General features: G+C 38.5%; 1 protein-coding gene across 1 annotated transcript in view; it reads right to left on the reverse strand.

The window, feature by feature from the left end:
- PIP5K1B (phosphatidylinositol-4-phosphate 5-kinase type 1 beta) overlaps positions 1-26,178 on the reverse strand; it is a 322,429-nt gene that overhangs the window by 231,619 nt on the left and 64,632 nt on the right. The gene's annotated exons all lie outside the window — the stretch shown is intronic.

A 26,178-nucleotide genomic window follows, 5' to 3' on the forward strand; every position in this document is an offset into this window, starting at 1 on the left:
GGCCCGTGGTGCGGTGGGGCTGCGGCATGGGGAATGGCGCTGGGCCTAGCCCGGGAGGGCCCCTCTGAGGAAGGGGCAATCCCCTGGGGGTCCAAAGCTGCAGCAGAAATGGGTGCAATGTAGAAATGTCCGGGAAGCGGGGATCTGGGGCCACCAGCCAGGTGGCCGGCGGGAACCAGGAGGGAGGGCGGGCTGGCGTGACGCGAGGTAGTGGAGTAGGAGGGCAGATTCTGATCTTTATCCTGAGAACAATGAAAACGCCAAAGGTTTTCAAGCATGAGTATAATAGCAACTGAAAAGCTGGGTGACAGCAGCCTGGAGAATAGATTATTGGGAGATTAGAATTTACTGGGGGAAGGGGAGTTAAATAAACAAAAAGGAGGCAATCCTCTAAGCCAGAGAGGATGGAATTTTACACTGTTACCACATTAGTGGGAGAGGAGATGGGTAGAATGATAAGTTTGAGAACCAATTGGGGGGAAAGCAACCTGTAACTGTATTACTGTTTCATTTACAATCATATTTCTAGTTCAAGCATATGTCCTTCATAATACTCATTTGGCATGAGGGATTAAATGAAGGGAACACTTTAAAATAAAAGCAACACCTGGCTCATGTAATTAATATTTAGATATTTCATTAAAATGGGTGTATATTTTATCAGATTTTTCCTACATATCTACTATGTGCCAGGCACTGTGCTAGGAATTAGACTCTAACATGAGGACATTTAATGTCAACTGGGGGGAACAAAGAGATAAATAGGCTATTTTCAGATAGATAAATAGGGTATGATAGAGCATTACTAGTAGAAAGGAGAGGGCAATTAGAGTTGAGATAAAAATGACAAGAAGCAAGTCATGTTGACATCTGGGGGATAAATATTCCAAAACCAGAACAGCAAGTGCTAAGGCCAAAGGCAGCCATGAGTTTGGTGAGCTGGAAAGAAAAGAAAAAGGGCCATGCATCTAAAGTGTAAGGGGGAGAGTGGCAGGAGCTGCAGGGGTTTGGATCTTACTCTAAGTATGATGAAAAGCCACTGGGGAGTTTTAAGCAGAAGAGTGGTATTATCTGGTTTACGTTTTAAATATCACTTTGGCTCACTGGAAAACAGGCTGCAAAAAGGCAAAGGTAGAGGCAGAAAGATGAATTAGGAATCTTTGGCAACCATACAGACGAGATTACTGAACTAGGATTGTAGCAGTAAATATGTTTTGGAAGTAGAACCATAGCTTTTGTAGATAGATTAGATTTAGATGGTGAAATAAATAGGTGATCCAAAGGCAACTCATAAGTTTTTGTTTGTTTTTTTACTTGAACTGTGGATAGGTATCATTTACTGATAGGGAGGGAGTATGTTCAGAGAAGTGGACATTAAAGAATTCTATTTTGGGCCCTGGCCAGTTTGGCTCAGCGGTTAGAGCGTCAGCCTGCAGTCCTGAGAGACCCGGGTTCGGTTCCCGCTAAGGGCATGTACCTTGGTTGCAGTTTGTCCCTGGCCCTGGTTGGGTTGTGCGGGTGGCAACTACTCGATGTGTCCCTTTCACGTCGATGTTTCTCTCTCTCTCTCTCCCGCCCTCCCACTCTAACTGAACAAAATATCAAAAAATGTCCTCAGGTGAGGTTAAAAAAAAAAAAAAAGAATTCTATTTTGGTCGATTTGAGTTGCAGGCAACTTAGATATCCACATGACTATATAAAGTGAAAGAAAACTTAGTGATTTCTGTTCATCCCCCTCTTTTTGCAGGGAAGAAAGATCCAGAGAGACTAACATATTCAGCATCACATAGCTTGTTTAAGCTTTCCAGGTACCAGGCACTATTCAAAGGGTTTTACATGTAGTATCTCATTTAATCCTCACAACAACCCTGTGAGGTAGGTATTATTGTTCTCATTTTGCAGGGGAAACTGAGCTGCAGAGATTAAGTAATGTCCCCAGGATGACAGTAAATAGCAGGACCTGGACATGTTGTCAGTGTTGCCTCCTCCAGCTGCCCTTTTCACTTTCAGATTGTTAGCAACTCTGTAAAGGCAGTGGCATTTGAAACATGATTTGAAGGATAGGTGCGATGCTAATATAGAGATGAAATTGTATGTAGAAGTGGTAGCATGATAATAAAATAGTGAATTTGACTAATACATGAAGTACAAGGAGAAGGACAGTTACGGGGAAAAAACTTAAAAATGGAAGGTGGAATGAGAGAACTGGAGCTCTGAATGCCAGACAAAAGTGCCTGTATTTAACCTGAGAGGCAACAGGGAACTACTGAGATTTTCTGAAAGAGAAATGACATAATGAGAGCTATACTTTAGGACCTGCCAGCAGATCAGTGATGGAGCTAAATGGAAGAAGGGAAGGTGGAAAGAATCAACACTTTCTAAGTACCTACTACCTGTCAGGCAATTCAAACACTCCACAGTCCCTCTTAATCCTTACTGAAATCCTATATAATTAGATATTGTTATGCTAATTTTAGAGAGGGACAATTGAAATTTATAAATCCAAAAGGTGCTACAGCTACATGATGAGTAAAAATCTGAACATTACAATGACCTATAGAGACCTATCTGATCGGGGTCCCTACTGTCTCTCTGATCCCACCTCCAACTACTCATCCTGTCACTGCCTGCCCTTGAACTGCAGAGGCCTCCTACTGTGCTTCAGCTCACCAGGCATACTCCCTGTCCTCTTAGCTTACTCTTCTTTCCTTAGACATCCACATTGCTCTATCCCTTCAGATCTCTGCACAAGTGTCACTGACAGAGAGACTTGCCCTGACCTTGCTTATAAAAAGCAACAGCAGTTCCCAACACTAAGCCTACACTCCTATGCCCCTTACTCTTTTTATTTTCCTCCAGAACATATATAACATATATGTATATATTGATATATTTTCCTGCCCCTTATACTCAAGAAGATCAGTGTCACGACAGCAAGGTCTTTGCTTTGTTTCCTTCTATATACTAGGTGTATACTAGGTGTACAAGGGGCCTTGCATATAATAATAAGTAGTCATTGAATCACTGTGCAAATGAATGATGAATGAATGAATGGACTAACATAGCTTTGCCCAAAAGGGAAGAAATACAGCCTAAGTTTTTCTAGACTGATTCTAAGTGCTCCTTACTTTGACAATTATTTTTGTGATATCCAAAATATTATTTACAAATTTTTTCTTTATTGATTTTTAGAGGGAGAGGGAGACAGAAACATTGATGAGAGAGAACATCGAATGGCCGCCTCCTGCATGCTGCCCACTGGGGATTGGGCCCACAACCTGGGCATGTACCCTGACCAGGAATCAAACCGGCGACCTCTTGGTGTATGGGTCAACGCTCAACCACTGAGCCACACCAGCCAGGCAATATCCAGAATATTAGTTATAGTGCCCTCTAGACAATGCAGGTCATTTACTTGAACTAACCATTATGTGAAGTAAGAAACTGAAGCCCTACATTTCCATTCTTTTTTGACCATGTACTGACACACACTCAATAGAATTAAACTGCTCAATGCTGAGGATTCTAAGCAGTGTTTACGATATTGAGTTACTACTTCTTCCCAAAGGAATAAATGAGAGAAAAACAGTAGCCATAAAATGCAATTTCTCCTGTTACAAAAATAACTCCAGGGGTAGGATACAGGAGACCTTCCTGAGTCACTTCTCCCTTCTGGTTTCAATCTGGATATAATTAAATATCATACTTGGCTGATATTAATGCTCACTCCTAAGTCATAAAATCAGACATCTATTCAGTTGTTAAATTTTTTGTGATTAATATTGTATTTTTCAAATGAAGTTTCCTTTTAATCCTAGGGACAGTTTTTCACTCTTAAACCCCCAAGTATACTCATATTAAATGAATATGAACTACAAACGTGTATGTACATATATAATCTGCAATAAGTTAGCAAATATCTCTACATCCAATATTAAATAGCACCACCAACCTAAAATGAAAATATTGCAGAGGAAAACTGAATTTTCAAAGTACAGGAACTTGGGAGTTTTACCTGGTACAACCAATTAGGGAAATGTTTGGTAGTATAGTACCTACTAAAAGAAAATATATATTCATGTTCTATGATTAAGCAATTGCATTCTTGGGTATATATCCAAGAGAAATAAGTGCTTATGTCTACTAAAAGACATGTACAAGAATTTCCTTGCATTATTATTTGTAAAAGCTCCAAACTGAAAACAGTCCAAATGTCTATAAGCACTCAAATAGATGAATACATTACACGATGGAATTCTTTACAACATGGATGAGTTACAGTGTAATGTTGAATGGAAGAAATCAAACACAAAAGAGTACAACTCTATGGCTCCATTTTAATAAAGTATAAGAACATCCAAAATCAATGTATGGAGGTAGAAGTTAAAACGGAGGTCGCCCTTGGGACAACTAACTGGGAGGAGCACAAGGACATGTTCCATATGCTGGATCTGGATGCTAGCTACACATGTACACATATGTAAAACTTTATTAAACTAAATACTTGAAAGTTATATACTTTACTGTATATAAAGTTAGACCTCAAAATACTATTGATATAAAGAAAGAGAATGGGAACTTGGAATATAAATGAAAGACAGAAAAGAATAAGAATGTATTTCAATGAGAAGGAAGATATTACGTCCAAGCATTAATCATGAGTCTAAACTGGAATGCTAATCTTCTAAATCTCTCTGACACCGGACAGTATCCGTCAGAGAACAGCTAGCTAGCTGGCCTTGACAGTAGAAGAATGGAGAGCACACACACACACACACACACACACACACACACACGTAAGCTACATTTCAAACTGGGCCCTTAAAAACCAATAAACTCCAGCAGCCTCACATAACCACTGAGCACTTGTCTGAGGCCAGTTACAGATTTATCAGTTCTCCTTGGAACTGTTCCCACAGAGCCCTCAAAATTAGTTATTTCTAAGGAGGCATGAAGGAGGAAATGAAGCCCATTTTTATAGCCTTTGACTTTTTCAACAGCAATCTTTGTGTTCAATCAAAAATGGTTCTGCAGTATTCTCCTAACGTAACTCATTGAATGGAACAGAGTTCAATTAACACCAAAGCAACTCATCAGGAGCTGTTATTACACATGGGAAGAATGAGACTGTGTTTACGGATATGATTTTGGCCACAAGGAACTTATTTTGTTATCACAGTGAAAGAAAAACAGTAGACGATCTCAGAAACTGTTATCAACTGTTCACTCTACAGTTATTGAGAGCTCACTAAGTGCAGATACTCTCCATAGTATTTACCGTTGAGTTTGCTTAATCTAATCCTTAAAATGGTAAAGCACCAGCAAGGATTAGAACATCAAAGCAGAAGTTTCCTAAGGGGCTTTTGACCCCTCTCACCTTTCATTTTTTTTATAACAGCTAAAAGCCATCACACTGCTGGCAGGGAGCCATCCCTCTCTGTGGAGGAAGGTAGAGGTAGAGGGGGCCTCAAAGGTCTGATGGAAGGAGCTCCCAGCCTAGGCCCTCAGCAAAGTTCAAGTAAGCAAATGTGAATTGTAGTTACTCTGTTCAACTTTTTCAAAGGAGCATATAAAGGGAATATATTAAAAACAGCCCTGGCCGGTTTGGCTCAGTGGTTGGAGCGTTGGCCTGTGGTACAGAGAGACCCGGGTTCGGTTCCCGCTAAGGGCACGTACTTCGGTTGCAGTTTGTCCCCGGCCCTGGTTGGTCGTGCAGGTGGCAGCCACTCGATGTGTCCCTTCACATCGATGTTTCTCTCTCTCTCTCTTCCTCTCTCTCCCTCCCACTCTATCTGAACAAAAAATGGAAAAATGTCCTCGGGTGAGGATAAAAAAAATATATATATTCCAGCCCCCCTCTCTAGTGCCTTAAGTCTTTTAAATAGAATAGAAAAATGAGTTTACATAATTTGTTCCTCACTGATTTTATACATGTTAGGCAGTGTCCATTTTTGGTGCCTTCTCTTTGGCATCCAACTTTTCCTAGGCCATAAACCAAGGTTATAATTAATATACACATATATGTATATATGTGTGTGTGTGTGTGTGTGGATATATATACTTCTCTCTGCCTGTCTACCATCTTTCACTTGAAGGAGCAATGCATCTGGCAATCAGGGAAAAGGGACTGATGTTTTATGGATAATGTATAAAGTTAATTTGAAACATGAAAAAGCTATAAATCTAGTTGGATTATATACTGAAGAGCTCAACATGTTAGTGCACAGTGGGACTATAACAAAAAAAAAAGTATGAAACCTGGAGCCAGAATGTCATACTTCCCGCCCTGTGACCTTGGACAAGTCTGTCAACCTCTCTGGGCTTCACTCTTCTCATTTATGAAGTGCGGATACAACCTTGTTTATAGAGATAGATCAAATAATACAGCATCCAGAATAGGCCCAGCAAACAGTAAAGGCCTTATCCAAACAGGCTTCTCCCTATTAAAACTCTCAGTGCTCTGATCCCAAAATGATCCTGCCCACTTTTCCACTACTCTCACCAGGGGGCTTCCTTTGTTCTTTCTTCTAGTTTGATTCTCTAGAAGAAAATTCTCTCTTCAGCCTCTTTCCTGAAACCATAGTAATTTTTAGAGGTATGCATTTCTGTAGTCTGAAATATATGAACTAAACGGTTCATATGCAATCAGGTAGACAGTTTCCAAGAAGGAAAAATAAGGAAAACTATATTATAAAGAATTTTACTCTGTCAATTTGTCTAAGAGATGGATCCCATGGGGTAGAGAGGCCATCAGTCACTAAAAATCTGTCTAGATCAGTGAATACCATTCCCTTCAGCCAGTCATTTGTTAATCCCCAACAGTAGCAGCTACCCTCCCTGGTCACACTGAACTTTTCCATTGGGACTAATCCCAGGGGCTTATCCTTATGTATTCATTTTAAACCCTGTTTTGAATTACTGCTGCTGTCCTTCCTGGAATTTAATAAACTTCACGGGGACACCCATTTAGCTGTGCCTAACCAACAAGTTGAATCTAGCCTCTCAGAAAAAATTGAGAAGAGTGAAGAAGAAACTGGGAAAAGACTTAAGAAGTTTCAATAGTTACCATTTCTCAAGATAGCATCTTTCTCTCCACGTAGCTGATACCTGGTAGGTATGTTTTGAGGAGCAGGTCCAAGGTTCCAAAGAAATTTAAAGCTGCTGCCCCAATCCAAAAGATTCATAAGCTATAAGCTTTAGGGAAATATATATATATAAAATTGTTGTTGTTGTTGTTTTGCTTTAGAGGGTGACAACTGCACAGCCCAGAGCCACCTAACCTGTAAGACACTTTAAGATAGCAGGGTTTATTGCTGAAAAAGGCAGTTCATAATTCGTTCTCATTTTGCCCAGCTTTACATTAAGATGACAAGGAAAAGCAACAACAACAACAAAAGAGTGTGAAGGGTGAGGGCACTCTAATGTCTCCTATTTTATGCTAACTAATCTATAAACTGGATGACACTGTGATTCACTATCCATCTGCCTTCTTCACCTGCTGCCTAATTTGTTACCAGAAAATAAATCTTTACCACTCACGGAGTTCAGCCATCTGAACGTTCCCACTTATTAGGAAGTGGTATAGGTTCTTCCCCTTCACTTTCCTTTAGAAAACAAAAAGTCCAAGATATTAGGCTTCTTCAGCCCTTAAAATTAAGACACTTTTCACCAGACAATGTTGCCACTGTCACCATCATGCAGTAGTAGTTGCATTTATTAAGGGCATGTGTGCCAGCCATCCTTCACAGTACTGGGCATGTATCAACTCGTTTAATCCCTATACAATCTCTAGGATTATTATCCTTATTTTATAAATGAGGAAAAGGAAGAACAGGGAGAGTTACTAAGTTACTAAGTTGCCTACCAGTTACTAACCAGTTAAGTGGTGGAAGAATTGGAGCCCAGAGGTTTGGCTTCAGAGGCTGAGCTCTTAATCACTACCCCCTATTGCCTTTCCTGAAATACACTTGGGTTCCTAAAACCTACCATATTCATGGAGCTCGGGGTAATATCTGAAGAACATTGATGGGGTTGACATGTGCAGGATAATGACTATGCTTATCAGAAGGACAGATGAGGGGGTACATGTAATTTCATGGACTTACACACACATCGAGGTTACACAATGAAGCAATTATTAAATGCCCTATTTTCCCCAAAGCAATCATAAACACAAATGCTAATGATTGGAACTGCAGAATGTCAGATCTGGAAGGGGCTTTAGAAATCACCTACACTAACTTTTATCAGCAAGAAAACCGAGGTTCAGACAGAGCCACTGATTTTTTTCCAAGGTGAAAAAGGCATTCAGGACAGAGTCAGGATGCTTTATTAAGTTAGTAGGGATTGCTTCCTAACATTGGTTTCCTTTCACTTTAAACTCTCTCTATATAAGCAAAAGTATCCACTTTCATGGTTTTAACTATGATCAATATGCTGATGTCTCTCAGATTTATATCCCTAGAGAGGGCTGACCTACCTCTGGACTGTCATAGAACTGCCTACTAGACATTTCCATAGGTCCTTCAAACTCATCTATGAACAAACTCACTTCTCCCTACCCCAAATCTACTTCTCTTGAGAATGACCTACACAACAATTTCTTAAGACAACCACCTCAAAACTCAACATATTCTAGATCTCTCCTCTCTTCCATATCCCCCATATAATCCATCACTAAATCTCTTCAATTTTACATGTTTGACATCTGACATCCCTCTCTTCCTTTCTGCCTCTATTACCATTCTATCTGCTCCCAACTACTACAATAACCTCATATGAGTCCTGCTCATTTTATGATGACTCCAATCCTACTCAATTTTCATAAAGGCTGCCAGAGGAAATTTTTTTAAAATCTCATCAAGGTAACCCCCTGCTTTTTCTTAGATTCTTTCATTAATGTTTCCCTGTAGGGCAGGAGGGCAGGCAGGCAGAGTATAGAGAGGAAGGCAGACTGAAAAGAAGTGGGGAAGGGTAAAGGAAATGGCTAATCCTAATATTTCCCCAAAGCTCTACTCCCCTTGAATGAGAAGTACTACAACGCAGTATTTAGGAACTTGGGCTCCAAAATCACAGAACTAGGGTTGAAATCTTGACTGTAACGTACACATGTATGATCTTGGGGGGCCAGTTACTTAGCCTCTTTGAGACTTAATTTTCTAATCTAAAAAGTGAGAACAATAATCCCTCTATCAAATGAGCATTTAGAATACAGCTAGACATGAGATTCCTCAAAACAGATACTGGAACCATAACCAGTACATCTTATTTAACTACGCTGTTATCTCACTTTTCTAGACACCAACCACCTAGCCAGCTCCTCGGCCAATATTTATTGAGCACAAGAACTGTATGCAGTTCAGTTTGAAGACTGAATAAATCCCAATGACAAAGCTTCTGTGCTAGAACCCTGAGATTTTGAATTCCTTCGTGCCCCCAAACATGCTGAATCTGTAGAGGGTATTAAATGTGAAAAAGACCCAAGGGGTGTTGAGAGTCCAAGAAGGAAGCTGCACATTGTTAACTTTAATATAGGCTGGATTTTGTGTCCTCCACCTTTAGCAAGCATCAGAATCATCTGTGAAATGTTTTAAAACAAACACAACAGAGTCCCAGTAGCGAGATTCCCACTCAATAGGCTGGGGGCAAGGTAATGGCATTTTTATTTTAAAAAAACTGTCCAAGTGAATCTGATGTGCTCCAGAGATTGGAAACTACTAGGGTATAAAGCATGTCTACTGTCATTCGTACTTTAATTAAAGTCTTAACAGTTTGGAGGATGAAGAGATTATTTTCAACTGAGTAAAGGGAGGAGCAGACGATTTATAAAAAAACCTTATAAAAAAGAACCTCAAGAGAATCCATTTTAACCTAACCTATTTGGAGCATGTGAAGTCATGTTAACAATAGTACTAGTTAAATAAGACCTCTGAATGAAAATTATTGTTTTTCTGTTTTCTGGGCTTCTTCTTATTACTGTTTTGAACCAAAAAGGTTAGAAATCAATAAGTTGGTAAGGACTGATGGTGAAAAGCCAGGAAAGAGAGGAGAACTTGCCACGTTCCCCAGGAGCTGAGATAGTTTGCCTGCACAAGGCCCTTGCCAAGGGAGGGGAAGAGCTTTGCCAATTACATGGCACCTGACATTTGTGATACCAGCTTCAAAAGTGACTTAAAGTGACACTAGAATATTTTTTTGCTTATGAGTGAGCAGAAAGTTTCTTGAGTTTTCATCTGGTACCAGAAGTAGACTTTTCCCATTGAATACAATTACAGGGAGAGGCAAACATATATTTCTGATTATATCCCAAGAGTACTGCTTGTTACACATAGAACACTTGTCAAATGTGGCCAAAAATGTTGAAGAAAATAAGGATTGTAAGAGCCAAGGTGGTGGAAGAATGGGTAGAAGTCACAGGTCCCCTCATCCCAGGACCAAACTATAATTACAACTAAATTATAGAACAATCAACCTGAATAACCAACCAACTGAAGACTAGATGAAAAGAAGTCTTATAACCAAGGATTTACAGAAGAAGCCACAACAAAACTGGTAAGAAGGGCAGAGACAGAAAAGGGCTGGCCCCCCATCCATGTGGGAGGATATCTCAGCTGCAAAGGTTCCCCGCCCTGAGGGGCATGGGATCTCAACCCCATGCAAGGCTCCCCAGGCCGAAGCACCACAGTCAGGAAAAGGAACCCACATAACATCTGGCTGTGGAAATCAGCAGAGATTCTGTCCACCAGAAAGAGATGGGAGTCCACTAAAATCCCAGGCACCCTCTTGAAGGCCAATGCACAAAACCTCATTCACAGGAACTTACCCTGGGAAGGCCATTCAGAGAAGACTACAGACATACAGGGAGAGACTGGGTACTGTGTCTACAGGAAGAGGGCTAGAGGGATAGCAGCCATTATCTCTATGCTGCCCACAGGCACCATTTTCTTTAGGATAAGTACTCCCCCCAAGTTGCATCAGCCTTGGGGGGATGCAATAGCTCCACCTCCTGACTGTGGCCCTACTCTGCCAGGCTCCCACCCTGTGGAGGAGTCAGCTAGCTAGGGCCAGCCTGGGCCCACCTCGCAGACTTTACTGGAGGGCTTTTGAGGAGGTCCAGGCAGATGCAGAAGAGTGTCAGAGATGTACAAGGAGACACTGACTAGAGTGGCTTTAGGGCAAGGGCTGATTTTACCTTGCACATGACTGGTGCTGTCCCTACCCCTAGAGACCCACCAGCTCCACCATACAAACTCCCTGTGTCCCTACCCAGCAAAACTCACATTGCAGAGGAGTAAGCTGTCTGTGGCCAACCTGGGCCTGCATTCTTTTTGGGAAGTCTCTTAAGGAGTCCAGAGCAGAATCCAGTAATGTCAAAGATGCACAGGGAGAGACTGAGTCGTGTGACTCTAGCATGAGGGCTGGCTCCCTCCTCTCCCCCCCATCTCCCTTCACACCCCAACTGGCACTACCATTCTTGCACAGAGCTCTCCTTCCACAGGGCAAAATATTAATCTGTTTTAGCCTACTGAATACTACCTATTTTACCCAGATAGCTCCCTGACACCATCCCAATACAAAGGTCTGCAGGCCTGAGGCAGGTGGCAGCTGGCCTTAATAAACCCTGAAACTTTTGTTGAGTAGCTTGAGACCCACCATTGTGACTGAGTTTGAATCTGTATCAACCTGATGAATACCACTTGTCTGTACCTGGTGACTCACTGAGAACCTACCTCACATAACTCGCATACCTTCAGAGACTTTTTCAGTGACTGAGCCTAACAGGCAGCTAGCAAATAGAGGCATATCTCAAAGGTGCCCAGGGGCCTTTGCTGCCCTGGCCCCTGGCTCAATACTGGTGTAAGCTGTCTTTGATATGGAGCTCGATCCCTTCTACATGCACCACAATTGGCACATTGCTTTGTAGCTTGTAACAGGTAGCCCAGGGCTGGTCACAGGCAGCGTCTGACATTGACCTGCACCCCAGTCCCTCATAAAAGGCCCCAGAACCAATACATCCAGAGTCAAGCTTCAAACTACATCAGAGCACAACCCAATTAGGTTCATAAGTGGCACAACTAAAGAAATATCTCACAAGGCACCAGACCCTACTGGAGAAAATTCCACTTCATGGGGTTAGACTGGAACAACAACTTGTACACTGTGGTCAGGGTCAATCCTCACAGCTAGCCAGACTAAGGATCAACCCCACCAATGGACAGGCCAACAGCAATCAAGACTCAACAGAATGACTCACATAACCCACACAAGGGATGTTCCTGGAGCACCTAGCTCAGGTCATCAGAGAGACAGCTCCACTGAGCCCCACAAGACACCTACTATGTAGGACCACCTTATCAAGACTTGGAGACATAGCAGATCTACCTAATACAAAGAAATAAATACAGAAAGGATGCCAAAATGGGGAGACAAAGAAATGTGCCTGAAATAAAGTAACAGGAGAAATTCCCGAAGAACCAGATAAAGAGTTCAAAATAATGATTATAAGGATACTCAAGGATATTAGGAGAAAAATGGATGAACTCAGTGAGAATGTCAACAAAGACCTGGCCGGTTTGGCTAAGTGATTAGAGCATCGGCCTGCAGACCAGAGAGTCCCAGGTTCAGTTCCCACTAGAGGCACATACCTTGCTTATGGTTTGTCCCTGGCCCCAGTTGGGGTCGTGTGGGTGGCAACCACTCGATGTGTCTGTCTCACATCGATGTTTCTCTCTCTCTCTCTTCCTCCCTCTCTCCCTCCCGCTCTATCTGAAGATGAATAAAAAAATATCCTCAGGTGAGGATAAAAAAAAAAAGATATACTAAGCATAAAAAAAGACATAGAAACCATAAAAAAAAGTCAGAAATGAAGAATACAATATCGAAAATGAAGAATACACTAGAAGGAATAAACATCAGATTAGATAAAGCAAAGAATCAAATCAGCGATTTGAAAGACAAAACAGAAAATACCGAATCAGAACAGTAAAAAGAACTATAAAAAAATAAGCATAGTTTATTTAAGGGACTTCTGGAGCAACATTAAGTGTAATAACATTTGCATCATAGGAATACCAGAAGGAGAATAGAGAGAACAAGGGATTGAGAATGTATAGAATGAAATAATGACTGAAAACTTCCCTAACCTGGTGAAAGAAAAAGACATATGAGTGTAGGAAGCAGAGATCCCTAACAAGATAAACCCAAAGAGGCCAACACCAAGACACACCATAATAAAAATGCCAAAGGTTAAAAACAGACAGAATCTTAGAAGCAGGAAGACAAAGACAGTTACATATAAGAGAGCTCCCATAATATTGTCAGCTCATTTCTCAAAAAAAAAAAAAAAAAAAACCCACTTCAGGCCAGTGGGATTGGCACAAAATATTCAGTGATAAAAAAAAGAACCTACAATGAAGACTACTCTCTCAGCAAGGCTTTCATTTAAAATGGAAGGATAAATAGCTTCCCAGACAAAAAAAAATAAAACTAAAGGAGTTCATTACCACCAAACCAGTGTTACAAAAAATGTTAAAGGGACATTTGTATGAAGAAGACCAAAAAAAAAAAAAAAGGAGAACATAGTTATAAAGAATAAAATAGTACAAAAATACATACCTATCAATAATCACTTTAAATATAAATGGGTTAAATGCTCCAATCAAAAGACACAGGGTAGCTGAATGGATAAGAAAATAAAACCCATATATATATGCTGTCTACAAGTGACCTAACTCAGAACAAAACACACACTCAAACTGAAATAAAGGGCTGGAAAAAGATATTGCATGCAAATAAAAATGAAAGGAAAAAAAATAGCCAGGGTAGCAATATTTATATCAGACAAAATAGGCTTTAAATCAAAGGCTATAATAAGAGACAAAGAAGGACACTACATGATGATAAAAGGATCAATCCAACAAGAGGATATAACTCTTATAAACATTTACGCACCTAACATAGGTGCACCTAAATATTTAAAGCAAATCTTAACAGACATAAAGGAAGAGATCAACAGTCATACAGTCATAATAGGGGATTTTAATAGCCTATTGACATCAATGGATAGATAGATCTTCCAGACAGAAAATCAACAAAAAACAGCAGCCTTAAATGACATAGTAGGCCAGATGGATTTAAAAATAGATATTTTCAGAACATTTTACCCCAAAGCAGTAAAATACACATTCTTTTCAAGTGCACCTGGAACATTTTCCAGTTTAGACCACATATTAGACCACAAAACAAATCTCAATAAACTTAAGAAGAGTGAAATCATATCAAGCATGTTCTCTAACCATAATGCTATGAAACTAGAAATCAATTACACACACACACACACACACACACACACAAAGGAAAAACACACAAACACACGGAGGCTAAATAACACATTACTGAACAATTAATGCATTAATAATGAGATCAATGAATGAATCAAAAAACACCTTGAAACAAATGAAAATGAAAACACAACATAAAATCCATGGGACACAGCACAAGCAGCCCTAAAAAGGGAAATTTATAGCAATACAGACCTACCTGAAAAACAAGAAAAATCTCAAATTAACAATCTAACCTTACACCTAAAGGAACTAGGAAAAAAAACACAACAATAAATAAAACTCAGCCCAAAGTAAGTAGAAAAAAGAAAACAATAAGGATCAGAACTGAAATAAATGCAATATAACCTTAAAAAAAAAATACAAAAGATCAATGAAACCAAGAGCTGGTTCTTCGAAAATATAAACAAGACTGATAAACCTTTAACCCTTATCAAGAAAAATAAAGTAAGGGCCCAATGAAATAAAATCAGAAATAAAAGAGAAGTGACAACTGACATCACATAAAAAAAAGAAAGAAACTATTATAAGAAAATATTATGAAAAACTATACACCAACAAACTGGACAATCTGGAGGAAATGGACAAAATTCCTAGAAACATACAATCTTCCAAAACTGAATAAAAAAGGAATAAAAAATCTGAACAGACTGATTACAACCAAGAAATTTGAAGCAGTAATAAAAATATTCCTAACAAATAAAAGTCCTGGACCGAATGGCTTCACAAATGAATTTTATCAATCATTCAAAGAACTAGCAACTATCCTTCTCAAACTATTACAAAAAATTCAAGAGAAGGGAAGACTCTCAAACTCATTTCATGAGGCCAGCATTATCGTAATTCCAAAACAAGGTAAAAACATTACAAAAAAAGAAAAGTATAGGCCAAGATCCCCAATGAACATAGGTACACAATCCTCAACAAAATATTAGCAAACTGAATTCAGGAATACATTAAAAAGATCATATAACATGATGAAGTGGGATTTATTTGGGGGATGCAAAGTTGGTACAATATCTACAACTCAATTAACATAATAAACCACAAACAAAATGAAAGATAAAAACCGCATGATCATATCAATAGATGCAGAAAAAGCATTTCGTAAAATTTAATACCTATTTATGATAAAAACTCTTAGAAAATGAGAATAGAAAGAACATACCTCAACACATAAAGGCCATATTTAACAAATGCATAGCCAACATCATACTCAATGGGCAAAATCTAAAGGTGTCTTTTTTTAAGATCAGGAACAAGACAGGGATGTCCACTTTCACCACTCTTACTCAACATAGTATTGGAACTCCCAGCCACAGCAATCAGACAAGAAGAAGATTTTAAATAAAAGGCATCCAAATTGAAAAGGAAGAAGTAATATTGTTATTATTTACAGATGACATGATGCTGTATATAGAGAACCCTATAGATGCTACCACAAAACTAAACAAAACAATTAGAACTAGTAAATGAATTCAGTAAAGTAGCAGAATACAAAATAAATATTTGAAAATAGGTTGCATTTTTATACATCAATAATGAACTATTAGAAAGGGAAACTAAGAAAGCAATCCCATTTATAACTGTGTTAAAAAAAAACAACAACAAAAAAACACAAAACCTAGGAATAAATTAAACCAAGGAGGTTAAAGACCTGTACTTGAAACATTGTAAGACACTGAAGAAAGAAATTTAAGAAAATGTCAATAAATAAAAGCATATACTCTGCTCATGGATAAGAAGAATTAATATCATTAAAATGTCCATACTGCCCTGGCCTGTGTGGCTCAGTTGGTTGGAGTGTTGTCCTGTACACTGGAGTGTTGTGGGTTCAATCCCCAGTCAGGGTACATACCTAAATTTAATCCCCAGATGATGTATCTTCAGGTGAGGATTAAAAAAATATATATATCTGAATATAAAGTTCATACTACTCAACTCAATTCCTGTCAAAATACCAACAGCACTTTTCATAAATGTAGAACAAATAATCCAAAACTTATATGAAATCACAAAAGACCCCAAATAGCCTCAGCAGTCTTGAAAAAGAACAAGTCAGAGTTATTACACTACCTGATATCAAACTATTCTAGCAGGCTATAATTATCAAAACAGTATGGTAGTGGCATAAAAGCAGACACATAGATTAATAGAATATAATAAATAACCCAGAAATAAACCCACACCTATTATGGTCAATTAATAATTGAGAAAGTAGGTAAGAACATTAAAAGATAGTCTATTCAATTAATGACATTGAAAAAAATGAACATATACACACATACAAAATGAAACTAGACCATCTTCTTATACTACATATGAGAATGAACTCAAAATGCATTAAGGACTTACATGTACGGCTCAAAATAGACAAATACGCTATGATTTCACTCTTATGTGGACTCTAATGAGCAAAATAAGCAAACAAAAATATAGAAACAGACCCATACACACACAGAGCAGACTGACAGCTCTTGCAGAATGGGGCTGGATGAAAAAGGTGAAGGGATTAACTAAAAAATAAAACAATTCATAGACATAGACAACAATATGGTGATTATCAGAGGGAAGGGGGTGGGCAGGTAGAAGAGGGTAAAGGAGGGATAAATGGTGATGGAAAGAGACTGGACTTTGGGTGGTGGACACAATACAATACACAGATGATGTATTATAGAATTGTACACTTGAAATCTATATAATTATATTAACCAACATCACCCCAACAAATTCAATATAAATTTAAAAACAGCAAATACAAACCACCATAAAACTCTTAATAGAAAACATAGATAGTAAAATCTCTGACATTTCTCTTAGAGGTATTTTTTCTGATGTATCTCCTCAAGGAAAGGGAAACAAAAGAAAAAAATAAACAAAGGGACCACATCAAACTAAAGATTTTACAAAGCAAAGGAAATCACCAACAAAACAAAAAGACAACTACTAAATGAGAACATATTCACCAAATATACCTCTGATAAAGGGTTAAGATCTGAAATTTATAAAGAACTCATACTACTCAACAACAAAAAACAAACAATTTGATTAAAAAGTGGGCAGAGGAGCCCTGGCCGGTTTGGCTCAGCGGTTAGAGCGTCCACCTGCGGTCCGGACAGACCCGGGTTCGGTTCCCGCTAAGGGCATGTACCTCGGTTGCAGTTTGTCCCCGGCCCTGGTTGGTCGCGCGGGTGGCAGCCACTCGATGTGTCCCTTTCACATCGATGTTTCCCTCTCTCTCTCTCTTCCTCTCTCTCCCTCCCACTCTATCTGTACAAAAAATGGAAAAATGTCCTCGGGTGAGGATAAAAAAAAAAAAAAAAAAAAAAAAAAAAAAAAAAAAAAAAAAAAAAAAGTGGGCAGAGGACATGAATGGACTCTTCTCCAAAGAGGACATACAAATGACCAATAGACATGAAAAGATGCTCAATGTCACTAATCATCAGAGGGATGCAAATTCAAACCACAGTGAGATACCATCTCACACCTTTCTGTCAGAATGGCTATTATCAATAAAGCCACAAACAAGAAGTGTTGGGGAGGGTGTGGAGAAAAGGGAGATCTCCTACACTGTTGATGGGAATGCAGATTGATGCAGCCACTATGAAAACAGTATGGTCATTCCTCAAAAGATTACAAAAGCAACTGCCTTATCACCCAGTGATTCTACTTTTGGGTATATATCCAAAGAAACCCAAAATACTATTTCAAAAGAATATATGCATTTCTATGCTCATTGCAGCATTATTTACAATAGCAAGATGTGGAAACAACCCAAGTGCCCTTCCATAGATGAGTGGATAAAATATTGGTGAAACATATATATACAATGGAATATTACTCAGCATGAAAAAATGAAATCTTACCATTTTGTAACACCATGGATTGACCTAGAGTGTTTTATGCTAAGTGAAATAAGTCAGTCAGAGAAAGACAAATAGCATGATTTTACTTATATGTGGAATCTAAAGAACAAAATAAATGATCAAACAAGACAGAATCAAATTCACAGATACAGAGAACAGACCAATGGTTTCCAGAGGGTGTGGGGTTGGGGGACTGGGTGAAACAGGTCAAGAGATTAAGAAGTACAAATTGATAGTTACAAAATAGTCATGGGAATGTAAAGTACAGCATAGGAATATAGTCAATAATACTGTAATAACTATCTATGGTTCCAGGTGGGTACTGGAAATATCAAAGGGAACATTTTGTAAGGTACATGACTATCTAACTACCATGCTGAACACCTAAAAAGAATACAAAATAATATGGAATGCAAGCTGTACTTGAAAAATGAATAAAAGAAAATAAGGTGTGTGTGTGTGTGTGTGTGTGTGTGTGTGTGTGTGTGTGTGTTTTAGTGTCTGGGAGATACCTGGTGATCTTGGAGAGAGGACTCCAGCAGAGACTAGGGGAGGGATAGTGCAGTAAAAAGTCATTTTGTGAGAAGCTGTACCCTAAGTAGATGGTTACATATGGAGACAGCAAGATAGACTACACTTTGAAAATCTTGGCTGACTCAAATTGGAAAAACACTTTTCAAATTCTGACTAGCTGTCAAATGCTTTCACATAATCTGAGAAGAAAGGAAGCCATAAAATGTCATCGTGATGGGTCATGGAATGGTTCTAAGGACAGGGGTTTTCTTAAACTTATTTCTTTCCTGAAAAGTGACTCGTGTTAAGAGAAATACCGAGGATACAAAAGAAAAGACATTGACACAGAAAGCCCCGGAGCGGGGTGAGGAGATGAAATTGAGAGCACAAGTAATATGTTACAGTATTTATTTGTATTTAGATCAGCCAAATCTGAGGAAATTATAGTTTTCTTTTCTTCATATATATGTTAGTTTCACAGTGCTGCTTATGTTTAATCAGCTCCATCACTACCAACAGAAAACCTTCCAACTTTCTTCAGCTGAAATGAAGGGAAAATGCAACTAGTGCTATTACTTCTAGAATATCTAGCAGATCTGGCAGCCAGACACAGAACATAGGTAGGAAAAAGAAATAGCCCCCTCAAAAAAGCCCGTAGCGAAGTGACAGTGAAAGCCTGTCCCATTTTTCCTACTTAATTTGCTTTTGGAATCTGTAAAACTCAAAAGGTTCAATTAACCTTAATGATGTGTCAAAGAACAGAAAGATTTCCCTGGCTGAAAAGAATTCTCCACATGCTGCAGAATTCAGGAGGAATGCAGCCAGTTCCCTTTGAAGACAGCCCTCACGCTTTTATTTTAATGTTAAAAATAAAACCTTTCAATTTTAAAAATAAGTGGGGGAAATTTGGATGTATTATTGGGTATGAACAAGTTGTACATTTAATTAAAAAAACATTTCTTCATTGGTTCAAATGCTTCCATCACTTTTTCCAACAGTGACCAGTCAACAACTCCTATAGATACTGCTTTACAACTAAGAGCCTAGCAAGTGTGCCCAGCATCTCTCTGGTTTATTATCAGCATCAGGGGCTCCAACTGAAATGCTTCCAAAGGTGACAGATAGATGGAGTGACAGCACCAAGAGAAAGAGTATTCTCACTTAGCTGACTGAAGAGTCCCTGAGCATCTACTGGAGACAGACAGCCACTGCTCAGTTTCAGCCATCTGTTGTTCTTGCAGAAAAGGATGTTATTCATTGCTGGAGCTTCTGAGTTTTCAAGAGAGGTCGAAGATCCAGACTTTTGAAAATGTGGACTCTTGCAATTTGTAGTTGTCAAATTTAAAAAATTAAGATGCTAACACATTAAGTAGGCTGGATCAAAAGGGTATAAAGGCTGGCTTAGGCACAAGCTCATGACTTCTGAAAACCCATTCTTTTCTTTCCGCACATTAGTCTCAGCCCTTTCACCCTTCTTCTCCTTCCATAATGTCCTTTGTCGTTTTTATTTATGCTCCACCAGTGGCCACATGCTGAGCAGGCAACAGCCATGTCGTATAGGTGAAAAGAATGCCCTGCAGTGCTTTGCATAGGGCCTGGTTTATGTCACGTGCATATAGATAATTGTGGGTGATACCTCTAAAACATCTCCTACTGGATGCATCCAGTTTTTCCTTTTCTTCCCACCTGTATCCATGCCAGCAGCATTATATCTAGCCACACATCTGACTTCTCTTGTTGTTTCTAACAATTTTCCAGTTGATGCTCTACTTCCTAGGTATGCACTTAAAATATCTACAAATAATGACAAGTGTGCAACTTCCACTCTAATGTTTATGTCTATTATCTCCTGGCTGGTACTTTCTGAGTCAGGTTTATAAAAGTGAGCATTCTTATCATACATTAAATTTCAACAGGAATGCTTCTTGTGTGTGACAAAATAGGATGCTGCTTTGGCATGAGACTACATATTTAAAATAAAGCAACCGAAATAACAAATTCTACTTATTCTAAATGTACCAAGTTTTAAGTTTTCCTTTTTAATTGGAAGTGTGTGTTGGATAATTTTTTCTCTTACCATAGACTGATTTTATTTATTCTAAAGGTTAAGTTTATTGATATAATTTACATGAAATAAAATGCACCCTTTTAAAGAATATAGTTCCCCTGGCCGGTTTGGCTCAGTGGTTGGAGGATCAGCCTGTGGACCAGAGAGTCCCGGGTTCGGTTCCCGCTAGGGGCATGTATAAAAAAAAAAAAAAAAAAAGATTCAATTGCCCTGGCCAGTTTGGCTCAGTGGTTGGAGCGTTGGCCTGCGAACCAGAGAGTCCCGGGTTCAATTCCTGCTAGGGGCATATATAAAAATAAAAAGAATATAGCTCAATGAGTTTTGACAAATGTGTACAGTCAGGTAACTACTGCCTCAATCAATATGCCATCGGATATTAAATTTTAGCAAAGCATTTTGGTGCCTATGAAGATGACCACATAGAGTTTTCTTTTTTTTTTTGATCTATCGAATATGGAGTCTAGCTTCTCTAGTATTAAATCAAGCTCACATTCCTATGATGTACCCCACTTGATCATGGTATATGTTTAATGTGCTGCTAAATTGTATATAATGGTATTTTATTGAAGGGCTTTGCATCAATATTCAGAGGAAGATTGATCTGCAGTGTGGGTGAGTGTACGCATGCACACATGCACACACAGTACATGCACACATACACACACACTTTCAGGAAGTTCTGTGGAAAGGTCACTTGGCATCTTCGAAAAATCTGGAATTTTGCCTTTTGCTCCATGCTTAGAAAAAAACTAAAATAACAATGTGAATATTCGTCCAGTTTTACATGGTTCATACCCACTGTACCAATTAAAGCCCCTTTCAATAAATTAAATGGTTACCCTACTTAATAACAGCAATATCCTTAAATGTTAGAAGAATTTACTGTGGCCATCTGGGGCTTACACTCTGGATTTAGAGAGCACTTTTAATAACTTTTCATTCCTTCCGTAGTTTGACTCAGGCTCTCTCTCCTGGGAGCCATTTAATCAAGTAAATTTTCCTAGAAATACCACCCATTTCCTCTGTCTCCACAGAATTTCATAAAGTCTCTCACAGTATATTTTCGTTATATCTCCTTTTTGGTTTCCACTTTTGTTGACTTTTTTTTTTTTTTTTTTTTTTTACTTTCTCTGCTAATAAAAGAAGTATTTGTTCATTGTACACAACTTAAAAAATAAAGACATATAGAAAGAAAAAGCTGAAAATTACTCATAGTCTCGTCACCCAGAAATAATTACTATTGACATTGTCATGTAAAGCAGTTCAGACTTTAATTTGTCTACATACCTACTTTCCTACTCACCCACACAAAATGTTTATTAACTAGCCTTCTCCACGTTATATGATATCAACATCATTTCCATATTAATAAATAGACTCACATCTTCAGTTTCAATGGCTGTAAAGTATGGTTACACTATGACTTTTTACTTAAATTCCTGACAGTTGGGGATAGATAGACAAGTTAATTTTTTTAAACTATTTTTAACAATGCTGTGCTAAATATTATTTAACATTTGGCATACTCATCCAGTTATACTTGGAGGATAGATTAGTAAGAATAGCAGTGCTGCCCTGGCCGGTGTGGCTCAGTTGGTTGAGCATCAGCCCATGCACCAAGAGGTTGCTGGTTCGATTCCTGGTCAGGACACATGCCCAGGCTGTGGGCCAAATCCCCAGTGGGGGGCATGCAGGAGGCGGCCAGTCGATGTTCTCTCTCATCGATTTTTCTATCTCTCTCTCCTTCTCCCTTCCTACTCTCTAAAATCAATGAAGAAAAATAATTTTTAAGTAGTAGAAGTGCTAGTCAAACAGGTACCCTTAAAAACAAATTTTTTGCTTCTAAAAATGTCTACATTTCTTTCTTTTTTAACATTTTTTTTCCTTTATTGATTTTTAGAGAGAAAGGAAGGGAGAGGGAGAGAGAGATAGAAACATCGATGAGAGAGAACATTGACTGGCCACCTCCTGCATGCCGCCCACTGGGGATCGGGCCCAAAACCTGGGCATGTGCCCTGACTGGGAATCTAACTGGTGACCTCTTGGTGCCTGGGTTGATGCTCAACCACTGAGCCACACCAGCCGGGTAGAGTGTAGCCTACATTTCTTAAATTTAAAAATCAGCAAAGAACAAAGTAAAAATTTCCCATAATCATTATTCAGTAATAGCTTCTATTAACATTTTGTTAGATATATATCCAAGTTTTAGTGCACTCCATTTTTCAACCACGAATGAGACTACATTATACACACTAGTTTGTAACCTACTTACCATATTCTGCTGACTTTTCCTGCACACCATCATTCTATATCGCTATAAGGTACTCAATGGATAAAAGAACCATAAATTGATTCTTTTACTGAGGGAAATTTGAAATGTTTCCAATTTTTGCTATTATAAACAAAGTTACAATAAATACTGTCTTTAATTTTTGCTCCATTGTTCAATTTCCTTAGGCTAAAGTCCCAGAGGTAGAACTCCTATACCAGAGGCTATGTGCTTCAAGGCTTCTGACGAACACATCGCCCTTGAGAAAACCTACATCAGTGGACATTCCCAACAGTCTGTTTGTTCTCCACATCCACTCAGTATATAGTGCTGCTTAGACTTAGACAACAAAAAAGTGGCTTGCATTTTTTTTTCAAAACTACTAACAAGTTGGACATGTTTCTTATGTGCTCTTTGGCAATTCACAGTAAATTAGTAAAATCATTTCATAGGATCTGTTGCCTCTCTATAAAAAAAACAACCACATAAATTACATTTATTTCTTCAAACCTCAGGTACTATTTTGCTACAGGATTTTAAAAAAGAGAAAGAAAAACATGCCTTGCATTTTTAGAAATAGCTCTGGTGCTCTTGCTGAAACTTTGCTTTCAGTTTATTCCAAGTAAGGGAGAACAAGCATTTTCTCCAGGTTGTATTATCATAAATATGTACCGGAGCATTATTATAAAATGTTTTGCTAGAGCATGGAATTCAGTATAGAACAGGTACACACCTACCTTTTCAGCACAGTGTAAGAATTTTAATAAATATGTCATTATAATATAGTCTCATCTCTAACTGCTCCATGGGACAGACTACTAAAAGAAGACCAGAGGCAAGTTCACTTGCGTCACAATGTCAACATCTGTAATCTTTGAAGCATTAGAATTCAGGAGCACAATCCTTCTCAGAGCTTTCATTTTTATTTTATTTTTTTATTTTTTTTTAAAGCTTTCATTTAAAAATAACTACCCATTATGAACAATTGTGACTGATTTCCTATAGAGCAAAACATGGTGAACATTCACTTTTTTTAAACAGTAAAGAACAAATGACCTGCAAGTGAATTCAAGATAAGGAGCAGTGATTGTAGCATTCTAGCAAAGCATTTTGATTTAAATGTTTCAAACACAATATTCAGAATACATATTCAAAATGGCAGTGAATTTGCATGGACCTTCTTCACTTTTTATTTAATTAATTGATTTATTTAAGATTTTCTATTGATTTTTAGAGAGAAAGGAAGGGAGAGGGGAGAGAGAAGCATCAGTGGGCTGCCTCCTGCATGCGTGCCACAGACTGAGCCTGCAATGTGGGCGTGTGCTCAGCCAGGAATCAAACTGGCAGCCCTTGGGTACATGGGACGATGATGTCCAACCACCTGAGCCACACAAGCTAGGGTGACCTTCTCCACTTAAAAAAAAAAATTCTAGTTTTATTTTAAAATGCACATGCCACGCATGCAAGTTACTTCAGTGGTTTTTAATAATTATCATTAAAGAAATTAAGGTAATCAATTTGAAATGTATAAGTTTTGGGGGGATACATTGATGTTTGTGATTAAGAGGTCACATAATAAAGGTGAAGGCAAGATAAAATGTACTTTATCAAGTATAACTAGAACAAATTTTCTGCTTTTTATATTATTAGTTTTTGTTTTGCTAAAGTATCTGCCTAAACTTGGAATGCTTGATAGAATGTATAACATTATAGCATTAAATGAAAGTAAAAAAATCTAGTAAAAATAAATGTTTATATTTCTAAAGCATTGAGTAAAAAGATATTAAAATTCTAAAGTCCTATAATAGGACTTTGATAAAAGAATGTTTATTTCTATACAAATATAGCAACTTCAAGAGGCAAATCTTATCCTACCAACACAGGTCTCCAAATATAATGGATACCAAAATCTAGTGTAAGAGATGATCAAAACAACAGGTTAGGGAATAAGATGACACAGAAATGAATGGCCATTCCATGTAATTAATAGTAATTTGAATCCACCCACAATGGTGGGCTTAACTGACTAAATGTTCCCAGAAATAACCCACTATTTAACTTCTGAATGCAACAAAGAAATGACCACTATGGTGAGTGTTTATTGTTGAAACTAAGGTAAATCCCCTCAAACAGCAGCCATTCTTAAAGAGAATCAAGATAATCTGGGAAAAGTGTGACATCTCCTGAAAGCATGCTCAAACAAAAGTGATGCGGAAAAGAGTTGGGGGAGGGGAGTGTAAAAAATAAACAAAAGGGATATCTGTAAAAGGAGAAAGAAGAAAAACTCAGTGTCTCCACCATTCCCAGAGGAGATGGTGCTTTGAGAATGCTCATCTGTCAGGCAGGCATACCTGTGGTCAGTGAGCAGCGCTGATCCACTGGCTTGGCCTCCTCTGTGGAAGCCAGCCCTTCAAATCATTCATCTGCCTTTGCTCTGACTTCTCGTCTGCACATATGAGACCATTTCATGTTAATGGGGGAACGTAAGAAAGTTTACCAATTCATGGGAGGAAAATACACTACGGCATTGCCATAATTATCACATCATGCTGAGTGGTTTCCGTTTGGGGCATAAATTGATAAAGTGGCATTTATCTTCATCAGTCTCTGATGATTTTGAGTAGGATGAATCAATTCACCAGGGTCTACTCAGCCTTAGAAAATGACGACACGGTTTATAAATCTATAAAGCTGCAAATCATTTTTTAAAAATCCTTTGACAATTTCCCCATGCCAACAGTATTATGTCAAAACTTACCATGAGCTATGCAGACCCTGCGTCTTTTTTCAGGCTCCTGTAATATTATGACTGCCATCATCATCAAAACCAGCTGACACGTAAATGCTTTTTATGTCAGGCCCTGGCCTAAGCATTCTATTTATGATATCTCATTTAAAACTCACACACACCCATGAGGTAGCTAATGCTGTTTTCTGTGTTATACTCAACAGGGCATCAAGGCACAGAAAGGTCAATGCCTTGCTTCATCACATTCCCACATGAATGTCACAATTCGGTCATGCTGAAATGTCTGCAGGTCTTGAAAATGCCCTCTGTTCCTTTGCAGACTATTGGCCTTGCCCCGAACTGTTCAGCTTTTTATGTGACCATCACCCACTGAT

This window comes from Molossus molossus, unplaced genomic scaffold (genome assembly GCF_014108415.1).
Source record: "Molossus molossus isolate mMolMol1 unplaced genomic scaffold, mMolMol1.p scaffold_m16_p_14, whole genome shotgun sequence".
NCBI classification, from domain to species: Eukaryota; Metazoa; Chordata; class Mammalia; order Chiroptera; family Molossidae; genus Molossus; species Molossus molossus.